The 17,067-nt window shown below is 39.1% G+C and overlaps 1 protein-coding gene and 1 non-coding gene across 5 annotated transcripts in view; both read right to left on the minus strand.

The window, feature by feature from the left end:
• Positions 1–17,067, minus strand: part of LOC134213852 (protein nubbin-like) — a 346,695-nt gene that overhangs the window by 156,550 nt on the left and 173,078 nt on the right. The window lies entirely within an intron of this gene.
• On the minus strand, positions 5,677–5,750 carry Trnas-aga (transfer RNA serine (anticodon AGA)). Its single transcript has one exon. It is a non-coding gene; the product is annotated as a tRNA-Ser (tRNA).

Raw genomic sequence — 17,067 nt, forward strand, 5'->3', positions numbered from 1 at the left:
TGGAGAATCATTTCTCATCACCACACGGTGTAGTAACATAGTTTGTTGCGCTGGTGCAAATTTAATTGTCAGCGCAAAATATAATATAAAGTACTTAATTACTGTGCTTGGCGTATCCAACAAGAAATGGGACTAACCAACTCTGTGCATACAAGTTTATTAAGTGTAGCAAGAGTAGCAAAAATCGTTTTTTACATAGCCAACACCATTAAAAATGATGAATATTCATCTCTATGGTTGCATCCCTTACTTGTGCAAAGCTACAGCAGCTGACCTGTAATCTATATATCTCGCGGATGAGCTTCCTCGCAGGGATGCCAAGCGCTCACTTCTTTATATGTTCAAACTAAGATAATTCATACAACGCTCATCAGAAAAGAAAACAAAACATTATCCGAAGCTCTCGAAATTTATATTATGGATCGAACTGCGGAGTTCAAAAATCCTATTCAGTTATTTGTAATATAATAACGTTTTCTATTAATATCTCACTCTGACAACTGTCTGACAATTTCTCAAGCACTGTTTTATATAATCCGGCATCCATGTCCTAACCAGCACTCGCCTACTTAAGAACGAATGGAAGTCCTCGAGTTTTTCCCCTGCGAGTTCTCATAAGCAAAACACCACTTTCGCTTGCTCTCAAACCCATCCAAGTAACCGTCCTAGGCATTGAACGTGCAAAGATCCAGACGAGGCAATTCTGCGATTTTCGCAGAGGATGAAAACGACGACGTCGATGATGACGATGCAAAATGATGCATGTGCATCGAGGGTTATTGTTTTACTCTTCACGGTCGGTGGGGAGGATGGGAGGGGAGACGACGCCGCCGCCGCCGCTGCGCCGGGAGCATTGCCTTGACTGAGCATAAAGTTCATATCTTTTAATGCGATCCACAATTCGGGAGCTCCGCCCTGCGGGATCGCTAAAAACTATAATCTTATTATGCTTATTGTACGCTCTCCGCCGCTGCCATTCCGTGCCATTATCCATGCATCGACGTTCCGTTTCATTCGCTCGCGTGTTTTGCGCCAGCGCAGCAGCGCGGGATCGTTTTGCATGCACCTTACCAGATGCATTCTTCGGGCGAATGCAATTTGCGTTTCCCATTCTGCTGCGTCCGAGACTTGTTGTCCGGGTAATATGCTTCTGCTTATATGTACGATAATCACAGGGCTGTTATTAGGATCTTCAAAATCACATAGGGGAAGGGGGGGCAAAATGCCCTAGCTAAGCAAACACTGATTTAGTGTCTTATTTGTAACGCTATTCATGGGTATTTTTACATTATGCAACAGTTAAACAAGATAGCTAGTGATGCCATTCAAAAATTGTGAAAAATCTCAATCATATTGATAATATTCACATTTCAAAAAAGTGGTGATATTCTGTTGTCGGAAAACTCATGAGGCAAAACGCCTTTTAGCTGGCAACTACTAGGGAACAAAGTACCATGCGTCGGCGAATCAGCATTCTGGTGTGGATAGTGCGTGGAGGCGCAAGTACATTGTAGGTTAGCGCAACTAGGGCGTTTTGCCTCGCCAAAATGTTAGATGTTTCTTCAGAATGTGGAAATTTTCGGTTTTTCCGACCCTCCCATACACTATTTTGAAACTTTTTTCGCCTAACCTACATAATTTTAGATCTAGTTTTGTTATGGTCATCTTAATGACGGTAAATATGACGGAAACCACAAAAGGCGTTTTGCATCGGGGGGGCGTTTTGGGGCCTCTTCCCCTACGTGTCTTCCACGATGTTCAAAACTGATCCATTGTCGTTCTGCGCATTCCTGTGTTATGTTTTCTATCACAAAAACACCCAATCCCATGGTTTTTAGAATTTGTTTCGATATGTAATGGAACTGATAAAAAGTGATTTGTGTTTCTCCTGTTTGATTTGAGTTAGGGTAAAGTGTCCAATAGTGGACCCCCAACCAATAGTGGACCCTCCAGCCATTTTTCCATTATTACAGCACATTGTAAACATTTTGCTATGAAATTCCATCGGGAGAACCTACCTTACAGTCCTATGATTTGATTACATGCATTGGTAATGCTAAGGAAAGTGAAATTAGATGATTTTCTAGAATTCTATAAAAAAATAAACACGAGAGTGTCCATTATAGGAATATTTCAGTGGGTCCACAATAGGGCAGAAGAACGTTTCGAAACGGAACATAAAAATCAAATGGAGTGTCGACTATAGGGAAGCCAATTCCTATTATGGACCCCCAGGGGGTCTACTATAGGGCGAATTCAGTCAGACTTTAAAATCTTAATTTCAACGAATAACGTCGAGTATTTGAGTGTTTCATGTATGTATCGTGAAGAGGAGATGCAGAGCTTGATATTAGATATCATGCAAAATTAATATTTTGAAAATTTCCACTCCTTATGCCAGGAAGAGCAAAATTTCGCTACTAGGGGGTCCACTATTGGGCATTTTACCCTATGTGACTGAAAAGCGATTCTCAATGATCTTTTTTTCTACAAAGTGGTAACAGCCCTGTAATTGTCTCCACTTGCTTTACCTAACATTGCTTCTCATTGTCGATATTTTCTCCACACTCAGTTTGAGACAAGTCTCTTTGTCGTTGTTGTGTTCTAAGAAGGTTTATCTTAAAGATTGTTTGGTAGTCCCAAAAACCATAAACATGAAAACCACAAATAATTTCCTCAATTTTTATTCGATAATTCCCTTCCCTGCCTTTTCCAATTAATCCTTTTTGAAAGGCGTTCAAGCCTCAGCGACGGTCCATCTCCATCATGCACTTTGGTCCGACATGGCTTATGAACCACTTACTTATATGCAGATATGGCCTAAGATATAATTTTCCATAATTTAATTTCATCTCTTTCTCTCCGCCTGGTCCCTCGCCCGAGCCGGACCGCAGTTGCACGCCATTCAGAGGATATGGGCACTCGGTCAGCTAAATTGCTTCCAGCCATCAGCCATCAGGCAAGGTTCCGCGCTCTGTTTTCCTTATCCTTGGAGCGGTTCTCACGTATTTTCGCTGAGGGGGATGGCGGCCGGTCCGCAGTGTAACTCTCTTACTTTGCATACCCTTCCGCGTCGTCGTCGTCATCGTCTTTGCTGATGGATAAACCAACCACGACCATCCGGACCGGGGCGAGCGCAGCGGCCAGTATTGGTTCATTGCTTCTGGAAAAGGCAGCTGAGCTGAGAAATCCAAACTGAGCAGAACCGATTCGAGAGGGCCGTGTATCGGTGTAATTTGCAATCATATTTTTACTTGCGATGATTTGTGGCTGGGTCGGGCCGTATTCTGATGGAAAAGGGTTAGGTTGAGGAATCTTCCATAGAAAAATATGTTAATGGGAGATTTGTTTTTCAATGAGCATTTATACTAATTGTTAGGATAATACAAATTTGAGCTTATGCACTGCCTTTTTGATTGTTCTATTTTATTTTTGATATATTTTTTGTTAGACTTATTTATAAGTTTTGTTTATCATATTTAATTTGTTTTATTTATTTGGCTTTTGATTATTTTATAATTTTCAAATAGTAATGCATTTTATTACACTGTTTCACTTTCCACCGGTTTCAAATACTCTCAGTGCGAAAGATTAATACGAAATGCATATTGACTGCACGGTGTCTCGTCCGCATGCAAGTAGTTCCCACTAAAGCGAAACGTCTGCGAACCACTGCTGCTGCGGAAGAACGTGGCGCGAAAACAGTTTGTATAGACAACAAAGCTGGGTGTTGCTTTCACAGAGGAGATAAGTAAGTATGCACAATACACCACAACCATCGACCGACAGATGATTGCTGTGCGGATTCGTAATTCCATCATCATCAATTTTATCCCTGGACTCGCTTTTCTCGCACTCGCTCAGGAGAAGACCGAGTGTGGACGGGACCCATTCTCGTACGCTCCTCATCGACACACCACACCATATCCATCCGATGCCATCGCACGGTTTTATTATAATAATGAAAACGCAATACGTGTTTTATGCAAAATTATAATCATAAAATTAAATAAGAATACAAGATTAATCTTGGCGATACGATGGCTGCTATTGATGCACGATTGTTGTCCGCTCGGGTGGAACATTGCGGTATGTGCGCGTGGAGTAATGCCGTTCGACAGCACGCGGACGTATGAGGAACAAAAACAGGGTTGTTTTCCATAGGTCTTTATACTCATTAAAGGGAACTTCGATTGGTCAAACCAGGATCACTTCACAATTTAGTAAATTTCATAGAGGGTAGTCTGGATAGAAGTCAGATTTCCGCTGATTTAATTGACATGTACATTTAAACTCATGCTCGCTCTTATTCCTTTTTTATTGGCACAGCGTTAAATTTTGACTCTTTATTTATTTTTGCCACTCTGCACAGTATAAAAATGTTACAGCATATATGATGTAACAAAAAGGTTCAATTCGCTTCGACGCAGTTAAAAATTCTGAAAATTACACGCTATTGAAATATTTTAACCAGTGATGGAAAAAGTTGCTAAATTGCAAAAGTCATTTACAATTCGGATTTTTGATTTACATGTAGTGCTTAAAGGATCCTAGAACTTTGTCAAACAGATCATTGTTCTAAATTAAAAGTGTGAGGCATGAGAACGAAATTAAAACAAATTCACGGAATGTCATTTGACACTAATTCGGCTCTCACGCCGTCAATTTCAAATTTAGAGCATTGACTATTAGAAATAGTTTTAAGATCCTTTAAGGGCTACATGTTTATATAAAAAACTCAATTGTAAATAACTTGGGAAAAAAGTTATTAATAAATTAGTTTAATCGAAATTACATTTTCCGTCACTGATTTGAACCCTTATTTCTGTGTTCAATAGCATTTTATTTCACATCCAACTTTTTGTTGTACTGAATATAAACTCCATAGTAAGGGAAAAGTGTTTTTTTTTTTTTTAAGCTTTATTTGAGTGATTTTTCAACAAGGGAAAAGTGGGTAAAACGGACACCTTAAGCTACTTCATTGCTCCCCAATCTATAAAGCAATTTTCCGGTCTAGAAATTTCATACAAGCATAATTTCACCTTTATGTCGCAGTATCAACCTTCCGAAACACATTTCGCGGAATGCACCTTTTTTCGAAAGACATTTCGTGGAATGTACCTTTTTACCGAAAATCATTCCGCGGAAGGCCATTTGGCGGAATTCAGTTAGAACAATTATCATTGAAATATTTCCCGATTTCTGCTTAATTACATACAATCCGGGATATGACGGAAATCTTTAGGATTGCGATTCAAATAATGAAAGAAGGTAATGCTTTCTTTAAATGACCGCATCCAGTCGGTATAACGCAAAGTGAGTAAACAATGCCTTCTTGAAATGGACACGTTTGCTCGGTATATAGTCCCTTCTATGAATTAACGCATCTGCCCGGTAAAGGGAAAAGATAATGCCTACTTTGAATGGATGCGTCTGCTCTCAAGATGGTCGGGTTTTACATTTTGCAACCCCGAACCCGACCCGAACCTGATTTGTAAATATCCTTCAAACCCGGGCCCGACCCGAACCCGGAATATTTTTTTTCAATTATTTGCATATTATTCGGCAACTCGGGCCTACGAAAACCATTTTTTTGTTAAATATCTTGGCTGTGCATATGCACAGCACATCCTTCGAAATGGTCAAATTGATATGAAATTTGCGAAAAAGAATCAATGTGTCTTGGAGGGACTCGAACCCTCAACCTCCTACTCTCTAGGTAGGCGTGATAACCCCTACACAACAAGACCACTTAAAGGTCACGTTTGCGGAAAAGCCATCAGAATCCGAGTACCAACCTCCACCGCGGTTAGCTATCTTTTTTGCAAATTGAATATATTTCGGATGCTTGATTTGTCCAATCTCCACATGTGCTTTACTGTTGTATATCCACAGTCAAGCGAGTGCACATTGTTTAGTAAACGAGAGGAGATATTTTTTTTTATCAAAGCCGAACCCGACCCGTACCCGAGAATTTTTGCATTTGTAAACCCGTACTCGACCCAAACCCGACATAATTCAATTATTTAATTATTCAATTATTTAAGCTTGTACTAAATTGCCCGAAAATTTATTTTTAAATCGAAAAAAATGTGAGCCCAAACAATGAACTAGCCTCACAATTAACAAAACTGAATAAAATAATGTTCAGTGTTTTATTTCTTAAACCCGTACCCGACCCGGAGCCTATTTTTTTATCTCACAAACCCGTACCCGACCCAAACCCGATATTGTACTAATTTTTCAAACCCGAACCCGTCGGGTTTAGGGTTTCAAAACCCGAAACCTGACCATCTCTATCTAGTCTGCCCGGTATCCAGTTTTCCGCGAGCGGTAATGGCCGCCAGCTTGCCTGCGGGCTTGTCTCTGATTTGACGTTTGTGGAGGTCAACTGCACCCACCGTTTCGAGCATTTTGATCAATTAATGTTGCAAATAAGAAGGCGTGAATCCACTACATCAGCACCTTATTATATACCACATTGGTCATAATGCTCGGAACGGTGGGTGCAGTGGGTGCGTCACTATTTGCGTAGCATAAGATCAGCGGAAGAGTAAAAGAGACGACTAGTGGCACGCAGCGCTGATCAGCGCCACCTTTGTAAAGTCTAACTCCTTGTACTGCACCCACCGTTCCGAGCATTTTGATCAATGTGGTAGCTCCTTGGGTGCAGTAGACCTCCACAAATGTCAAATCAGAGACTGGCCCTCATGCAAGCTGGCGACCATTACCGCTCGCGGAAAACTAGATAAGACGAAAAAAGTTAATGATATCTATTTTTAAAGAACGCGTCTGACCCGGTATAAGGCGAAGGGAGGAATAACGTCTTCATTGAATGGATGCATCTGCCGGGTATAAGACGAAAGGAGTTGATAATGCCTTCTTTAAAAGAACGCGTTTGCGTCGTTTTTGTCGGTATAAGGAGAAATAAAGAAGTAAATGATTAATAATAAAAACGTCTATCCGTAACAAAGTAAAGATATTATAAAGGATTTGTAAGGGACAATTGAAATTTTGAAAACTACTTCTACATATTCTGGAAGGCCTTCCTTAGCCGTGCAGGGAGATGCAAGCAAGACTGTACTGAAGGAGGCTGGGTTCAACTTCTGGCCCGGTCTAAAAAAATTATCTAAAAAAATTTTTTCGACTTTTTTACACCCAACCGGCGGTTGTTAGATTTTCTAACAATTCTGTATAAGAATCTACCAACATCTGTATGAGAACTGGGTATATACGAAATTGCTAGAATTTTATACAAGTATTGTATAAGAATCTAACAATTTTGTAAGCTTTTCTTACAATATTTGTTTGATAGCTTACATTTTTTGTAAAAGAATCTAACAATTTCGCATATGCCCAGTTCTTATACAGGTTTTGGTAGATTCTTATACAGAATTGTTAGAAAATCTAACAACCGCCGGTTGGGTGTAGGTATACGAATGCAAAAAATGGTAATTTGGCTTAGAAACTTCGCAGGTAATAATTGTGGAAGTGCTGAAGCTATTATTATTCCGCAAAATGGTGCTTTCCGCGAAATGGTAAATTCCGGCAAAAGTAATTCGGCGAAAAGGTTCAAATCGCCGAATGTCGTACCGCGAAAAGTTACAAACCGCCAATTGTTATTCTATGAAATCTTCAACCGCGAAAATGAATTCCGCGAAATAGTTTCCGGCGTAATGTTATACAACCGAAGGTACAACATAATTGAAAATATTTAATAACAGTCTTTTTGATATTTATGTTTGAAAATTCATGCTAGGGGTAACCCATAAACGATGGTTGAACAAAATTGTGTATATTTAAAACCATCAAGGCGTATCATTTTCTCTTTAGTTTCAATGGTTTAGATCAGCGGTTCTCAACCTTTTTCTTGAGAGGTACCCCTTCGTGTTTTTGTATTCATTGAGGTACCCCCTATTTTAATAAGCGTAACTTATAAAATTATCTTGAAAGAGTGCCTTCAAACCTTTTAAATAGAGACTTTTGAGCATCTGGAAATGGCGTTTCTGAACCTTTTGAAAGTAGGCTTCCAAGTCTCTTGAAAAGATAATTCCGAGCCCCTCGATTGGGTTTCCAAGCCTCTTGAAAGTGGGCTTCCGGATCTTTTGAAAGAGGGCTTCAAACCCTCTGGAAAGGGGACTTGTGACCTTCTTAAAAAGGTGCATCTGAGCCTCTTGAATGAGGGCTTCCGAAAAGAGGTTTGCGAACCACTTCAAAGAGGGCTGACTGAAAGAAGAATTCCGACCTCTCTCCGGTTTCCGGACCTCTTAGAAAGGTGCTCCCGAGACACTTGAAAGGGAGTATCCGAGTCTCTTGAAACTTGTGGGGTTGGCTAAAAGAATTCAGATCCCATCGAAAAGAGGTTTCCGAGCCTTTTAAAAGAAAGCTTTCGAGCCTCATGAAAGGGGACTTTCAAGCCTCTAGAAATTACGCTGCTAAGGCTTTTAAAAATAGGCTTCCAAGCTTCTCGAAGGTAGAATTCGGGCCCCTTTAAAGGAAGTTTCCGAGTCACTTGCAAAGGAGGCTCTGAGCCTTTTGAAAGGGGGCTTCCGAGTATATTGAAAGAGGTCTTCCGAGTCTCTTGAAAGGGTGTTTCAGACCTTTTCGAAAAGAGGCTTCCGAACCACTTGAAAGGAGGCTGGCTGAAAGAAGATTTCTGAGCCCCTCGAAAGGAGGTTTCCAAGTCTCTTGAAGGGGTCTTGGAAGGAGGCTTTTGAACCGCGTAGAAGAAGGCTTCCAAAGTTTTTTTTTTTTATTTGTGATTTTTCAGACTTCAGACTTCAGATTTTTCAGACTTTCAGACTTTTCAGACAATGACCTTTTCCATTAGAGGTGCATCAAACGATATTTGTGATTTTTCAGACTTTTTCGTAAAAAAAACATCTGAATGCATCAATTTAACTCCACTTAATTAAAGGGTTAGTCGTTGATAGCTTCTTTAGACTATTATCTACCACTTTGTCATTGATACTAGGATGTTGAGAAGGCTTATTCTATGACTTTTTATTAGATTTAGCTGAAAAAATGCCTGAAAACCAGAAAAATAATTTTAGGTGCTTCTGGGGGTAGTATAAGTTTTCAATATGTGCCCAATTCAATTTTTCCTTTCATTCCCTTCGAGTGTTGCGGAAGTTTCGTCCATACATCACTTTATTCTGAAAAATAATCTTCGGCATGTTATAATGCAGTTTTCATGAAATACTCAACATTTGAATATGGTAGTCAAGCAAGACCATTCCCCCCATGCTAAAACAAAGTTGACCATGATTTATGAGCAATGTCATCCAGTATGCTCGACCCACTGGTATGGATCTAGAGTGGGCTATGTGGTAGTGTCAGGGCCTGCAGATCAAGAGGTCCACGGTTCGAGGCGCCGAGTCGATAAAGATTTTTTCTTGTCATGTCTTATGGAAAATGCCATGTTTTCAATGACCTTTTGGGGTCGTTAACTATATTTGAATGTGATTCTATACCCTCCTACTAGTTATTGCATCACTCATGCCACTGACTAATTTCAAACAACCTTCAATGATTGAGATTATAATAAGCTCATGTCCATCATTGCAACCAGCCAGGATTCGGTTCAATCAAAGGTAATTGCCTATTTCCGGGGATTAAACCACCCGACTTGGACGTTAATTTACAATGTTAAGAAAACTCATATGTGAATATGTACGTTATGTGGAAGATATTGATTTGGAAAATGTATTGGAGGTAACCACTTTCCCTTCGATGGGACTCGAACCCATGTACTGTAGGGTCATGGGTTCGAGTCCCATCGAAGGGAAAGTGGTTACCTCCAATACATTTTCCAAATCAATATCTTCCACATAACGTACATATTCACATATGAGTCAGCCAGGTTTGTTAATGGGAGGGATCGGCCCGGTTTTGTTTGTGCCATGAGTGTGGTACAATAACTAAGGAGAGGATAACCAATAAATCAAGATGTTTTTTAAACTTTATAAGATTTATTTTATCACGTTCAATTTAAAGGAAGTTTCCGACCGCAACAGATTATCGACAACATGGAATTAGCCACCTGGCTTGATAAATAAAATATCTTCAACTGCTAGGCGCCTCGATCCGTGGACCTCTTGATCTGCAGGCCCTGACACTACCACATAGCCCACTCTATATCCATACCAGTGGGTCGAGCATACTGGATAACATTGCTCATAAATCATGGTCAACTTTGTTTTAGCATGGGGGGAATGGTCTTGCTTGACTACCCTATTCAAATGTTGAGTATTTCATGAAAACTGCATTATTACATGCCGAAGCTTATTTTTCAGAATAAAGTGATGTATGGACGAAACTTCCGCAACACTCGAAGGGAATGAAAGGAAAAATTGAATTGGGCGCATATTGAAAATTTATACTACACCAGAAGTACCTAAAATTATTTTTCTGGTTTTCATGCATTTTTTTCAGCTAAATCTAATAAAAAGTCATAGAATAAGCCTTCTCAACATCCTAGTATCAATGACAAAGTGGTAGATAATAGTCCAAAGAAGCTATCAACGACTAACCCTTTAATTAGGTGGAGTTAAATTGATGCATTCAGATGATTTTTTTACGAAAAAGTCTGAAAAATCACAAATCTCGTTTGATCAACCTCTAAATCACCATGGATTTGGCTGAAAATTGGTCAGGAGACTCCATTTAAGATACTCATTGAAATAGAGGGGTGGCACTTTGAATCTGGAATACTTTTGAAAATGGTGAACAGGTCTAATATACAATTATTATTTATTTATTCAGACTAAGGCCAAGGTGGCCTGTGCGGTATATAAGAGTCTTCTCCATTCGGCTCGGTCCATGGCTACACGTCGCCAACCACGCAGTCTTCGGAGGGTCCGCAAGTCATCTTCCACCTGATCGATCCACCTTGTCTGCTGCGCACCTCGCCTTCTTGTGCCCGTCGGATCGTTGTCGAGAACCATTTTCACCGGGCTACTGTCCGACATTCTGGCTACATGCCCTTCCCACCACAGTCTTCCGATATTCGCGGTCTGAACGATGGATGGTTCTCCCAGCAGCTCATGCAACTCGTGGTTCATTCGCCTCCTCCACGTACCGTCCGCCATCTGCACCCCACCATAGATGGTACGCAGCACTTTCCTTCGAAAACTCCAAGTGCGCGTTGGTCCTCCACGAGCATCGTCCAGGTCTCGTGTCCGTAGAGAACTACCGGTCTTATAAGCGTTTTGTAGATAGTCAGTTTGGTACGGCGGCGAACTCTATTCGATCAGAGCGTCTTACGGAGTCCAAAGTACGTACGATTTCCAGCCACTATGCGTCTCCGAATTTCTCTGCTGGTATCATTTTCGGCAGTCATTAGCAAGGATGGTATCGATCATTTAGTAATTTGCGTTCGATCATTTAGTAGTTTGTAAATAACTCATTCCAGAACTTGATTTTTAAAATGTGTTGTATGGTGGACTTCTAGTGCGAAGGTTTTTCTACAACTCTACCTAATGGTTCGTTGTTAGATTTCAATTAATAACGGAGTTAGAGTTTACTTTTTCTGCTTAAGAATATTATTTGTTTTGAGCGCTCAACACCAGCTTAGGTTATAGGTTTATAAGATCTTTTCATACCACGTGTCAGTCAGTAAAATACGTAGCTTCAATATGGCTTTGCCTAATAAATTAATAATAAATCCCGGGATTACCCGGGATATACGAAACAATCCCGAATCATTTGACAACGAAAATGACCGGGAAGTGGAAACATAATTTACAATTCATATATTTGAATTTGAATATTTGTTTCCTCACATTTCTATACTTATATTTTTTATCCTATTTACTTAATTTCATAATTTCATTATTTCAATTTTTCATGTTGTCATATTATCAAATTTTCATATTAATAACTTTCATTTTTATTTTATTTTTATGCTTTCATAAATTCATAATGTTGTATTCTTATACTGTCATACACTGCTTATATAGAACATTTTTTATCAAAAAGTATACGATTCATTTTTTTATACCTCGATCTTCAAGCAGTTGTTAAATCTGTGGGGTAGTATGCACATTTTTACACACTCAACCCTCTTTTTACGGCACTTTTCATACGTTACTTCGTTTTACGGCCCTCTTTTTACGGCACGTGACGTAAAAAGAATTTTAAGTAATATTGTCATTTAAAAGTAAGCCTATTAGAAGGACTCAAAGAAATAAGTAGCTGTTTTGCATCTTCAATATTTGCCTTCAACAAGCGTTCCATTCTAAGTCATCCAAGAATTCTCTGGAGTCTACACGCGTAACCAAGACCTTAAGATTCAAACACATAACTAAAGGGCTGATATCTCTTTTAAAAACTGGTTCATGTCCTATTTGATCCATAGAACCAAATTGGATATGGCTTCAATAACTGTTCAGTTTCAGGTCATCCAAAAATTCCATATAAGTGTAAGGTCTAAATACGAGTGTAACCAAAGGGCTGTTATTTCTTTTTGAAAATGATTCATACCCTATTTTATCTATTTAATCGAATTAGATATCCCGACTAGGAAGGCAAAACAAGATTATAACATAATTGTTATTTATCACATCAGTTATTTATAACAACCGTTGATATAATCGAGTTATGATAAGTTATTATCACATTTTTTCCTAACAAAATTATAACAGAATTAGTTTTGTTCTATTGTTTTGTTAGAAAAATTAGTTATTTTAACAACATCCTGAACCAAGTTTATAACAGCCTATGTTAGAAAAACCGTTGAACTAAGTAACACAATATGATATAAATTTGTTATTCTCTCCTGATTGGTTAATGCCTTCAATAGCTGTTCCTTTCCTGGTCATTCAATAATTAACTGGATTATATGCCTAGAGGGGGCCCTTCTTAGACGTGCGGTAAGACGCGCGGCTACAAAGCAAGACCATGCTGAGGGTGGCTGGGTTCGATTCCCGGTGCCGGTCTAGGCAATTTTCGGATTGGAAATTATCTCGTCTTCCCTGGGCATAAAAGTATCATTGTGTTAGCCTCATGATATAAAAATGCAAAAATGGTAACTTGGCTTAGAAACCTCGCAGTTAATAACTGTGAAAGTGCTTAATGAACACTAAGCTGCGAGGCGGCTTTGTCCCAGTGTGGGGATATAATGCCAATAAGAAAAGAAAAAGAAGAGAGAAAAAATATGCCTAGAAATCCACACACGAAATCATGGGTTTGTTATCTCTTTTTGAAAATATTTCATGCTCCATTTGTTCCTTTAAACCAAATTAAATATGCCTTTAATAGCTCCAGGTGCACCAAGAATCACAGAAATATAGGCCTCGGATCTACACGCGTAACTAAAGGTCTGTTGTTGCTCTTTTAATTTGCACACCCGGAGCCGCCTTCAATAACCGTTCCGTTCTAGGTCTTCCAAGAATTCCCCGAAGTATGGGTCTTAAGGTCTACACGCGTAGCAAAACAGTTCTCTTTTAAAAAAATTAGCGCCTTTTTTTATTCAAAGAGCCATCCAAGAATTGCCTGGAGTAGAGTTCTACATGCATAACTAGAAGTCTCTAATTTTTTTTTTAAATGGTTGATGCTCTTGTGATCCATGGATACATTTACAACCAAGAATTGCCATTTGACAAATTACAGTAACAGATATGGAATTTAATTTTAAGATGAAAACAAAAGTTTATTAGGTAGGACTCAACTTGTTTCTTCAGATGGATTGTGTTGACATGTGGCTAACTTTTCGAGAGGTGAGAAAAACAAGACCTCACCGTACAACCAATAGTGGATGCACTGATTTGAAAACCGATGCTAATTGAGTTTCATTAGAGGTATTAAGAATGCAATTTCATCTCATATTTGAATCAATAGGCACCTAATACACAGTGCCATCAATAAACACCAATTAAAGTAACTCCGCCCACTTTGCCTTGTCTCGTTGCGAAGCCAATCGATCAGCAGCAGCAATATTTATCGACGTAGCAGCGCAAATGACCTATTACGCATCGTAATTAATAAATTGATATGTACTTATTCCTCGCAGCTTGCTATTAGAATCAATCAGGGGGCCTCAATTAAAATGTTGTGTGCTGCCTCCGCTGTTCTTCGGTTAGCGGCGCATTTGAAACTCATGAAGGCTAGCTTTGTGTTGTACTCAAATGAATTCTAAAACATCGAATAGAAGAAGTAAATAATACAGAGCTACTGTTTCAATTCTTCGTCTCCCATAATCTCATTAAAAACTAAAAAACGTGAAAAAGTGATAAATTCAATACCAAAAAGCTTACTGGTTAGAACGTCCACCATTCGACCAGCTGTTGCTAATTGACTTGGTGGAGAGGCCCAGATTTTAGCCAGAAGGTTTTTTCTCGCTAGATTTAATTCAATATTTGCACAAATGCAGCAGGCCAATTAATTTTGGACACCTTATCTTCACCTCGGAATGAAAAAAAATCAACTAAGCGCCGCTGCTCGCCACCCATCCGTGATGACTATCGATGTCTGAAAATCTGGCCGGCTCGCAGGCTCGTTTATGACTGCTCCCTCGATTAAGGCCACTGATACACAAATTTTCGGATATAATTATTCATATTTTATTGCGCAGCCGGACAAAACTCGTAACACTTTTGCGTCCATGCCGGGGAGGTGCTCAGCGAAAAGACATTTATCTTACACCATTTAAATTCCGACGTAATTTGCCTTCGAGTGGTCAAGAAGTGTCGTTATAGTACCGGCGTTCTGCACCAAAACCTTCGCTATAAACTCGTATGATTTATGTATGCAGAAGCGGCAGCAGCAACTCCGGAGAGAGGGGTCCAGAAATGACTTCATTTGATATTCTCGCTGGCTTAGTACGTAGGACTGTGTGATGAGGAGGGCAATCGTGTTTGCGCCGGGTATGAGCTTTCCAGCTTACAGGTGTAATGAACTCGACCGGCAAGAAGTGAGAGGGCGCCAAGGCATCCTCAACTCAGCGAACGTCGTCAGCTGGTGGTGGCCCAAACTGCGGCCCGAACCGAGGCATGGTTTCGTAAGCATTCGTATCTTTCGGGCCCGATCTCCGGTGAATGTTCATCATATTTACATATCACGATAAAATAAGTAGCGGATTTCTGCTTATGGATATATGCAATAGCCTTTTTGCAATTATTATTAGTGATGGTTGCGTAACTTTGTGAACCACATTGATTAATTTAATTCCTCAATAGTTTTCGTCAGGTTTAAAATATATTCCAAAGTATGTATCGATGATATTCGTATTAACCATATTAAATTATGTTAGAGAAGTACATACAGCGATTTATGCTTGTCAAAAGACGAGTACGTACTATCCCATTTAATTCCACCACTTGGTTGTAATTTGTAACTTTAATTTTGTTAAAGTTATAATCAAGTGGTGGAATTAAATGGGATAGTACGAACTTTTCTTATGACAAGTAGTGCTACTACAACCTCAAGTGCAAAAATCACTTCTTTTTTTAATCGTAGTGTGCCGTGCGCGATTAATGACGTCTAAATATTTTGCTTCCGTGATTTTTTCCGCTGATCGGACCAATCGGCGGTTCTGCATAGTTTTGGCTGGAGAACAAGTATAGCTTTTTGTCGGTAGTTTAATCTTCGAATGTGACATTTTGTGTGATTTATGATCCGATCGAGTTTCATATATATGATTTATGGCACCGGTTCCTGTTCAAAAGTTAATGTCCAACTTGCGATAAATGTGGATTTAGTGCGAAGAAAATGTGTTGCAGTTTCGGCTGGCATGGAATACTTTTATCTCCAGATTACATCAAGATATTACTTATAAGTACAATTTTCAGAGTTTATGCCTTCCAGTGCATAAAAGTGGTACCTAAGAATCGGTGAGCACGGGTGACGGTAAAGTTTCGCTGAATAGCAATCAATCAGTGATTTATCAGCTACACCGGTAGTTGATGACAATGAATAGTGAAGGAGTGTTTTGATGGAAAGCAGCGTTACGGGGATACCGTCGCGCTGTGTGAAATGACGAATTGGTGACGATGCAGCGGAAGAAGAACTAAAAAGTTTGCGGGAGCTGCAATATGGTTTGATAGAATAAATCTTATTAGTTATGGTGATTATTTAAAAAGTATCCAAAATATTACCATTTTAAATATTAAATTGGGCTTTATGATTTTTTTTTTTTAAGTTTACGGTTTTCAAAATCCTTTACTTTGCTTGCCCAGCTATCGAAACATATTTCTGACTCCTTCATTATACAGATTAGGCTCAATTCCTGTAAATTTGAAAATCGCATGCTTCCTGATAATTGAGTTTTACTGATATTCTAAAAAGTTTTATTTCCTTTCGACTTTCATTATCATTATCAAGAATGAAGCCGATCATTTGGTCAGAGATTAACAGATTTGACTGGGCTTTTAGAGCAGTTTTTTAGAACTATATTTGACAGAGTGTTGTAAGAAGTCTAATATTCACTGCGTGAGAACGCTGCTAACAGTAAAAATAATAATTTTCAATAATTTGTTACACGTGGCTTAACTATAGGGCTCTAACTCAGTATCTAGAGGAATTCAAATAATCATTTTTAGCGAGTCTATAGGAAAAATACAGTGAAGCAAAATTAACAGAACCTTATTGCAAAATCAGCTTCTGTAATGAGTGATTGTTTAATTAGCCAAAGCTCTGTTTTTATATGACTTATTAATTTCGATTGGAAACAAATGGGGGGTAAGGTCATTTAATATATTTCACTTTCTTTCTCGTTTCAGAGAGCGAACAATGGCGCTTAAACCTAGGCTATTAGCCAGGACAAGTTTAATAGCTTCGTCACATCGCAGGACAATCATCAATGGAATGACATTAATTTTCTTAGCATGGTCACTCCCAACGTTCGTTCAAACTCTTGATATCATTTGCTTATGATGATACTTCCCTACCAACCATCCAACTCCTTGACATTTATGAGGGCGTCGATGAGTCGCTGGCCTCTCGTTAAATAGATGTCAAATACTCATATCATCATTTCCTTTCCTTCCCTAGTAACGGAGAAGATAAGCGTGGCCGGCAATGCTAGTTTTCATGCTTTATAATTTTGGACCCCCAATTGTTAAATTCCAA

Source organism: Armigeres subalbatus, chromosome 2, assembly GCF_024139115.2.
Source record: "Armigeres subalbatus isolate Guangzhou_Male chromosome 2, GZ_Asu_2, whole genome shotgun sequence".
Classification (NCBI taxonomy): Eukaryota; Metazoa; Arthropoda; class Insecta; order Diptera; family Culicidae; genus Armigeres; species Armigeres subalbatus.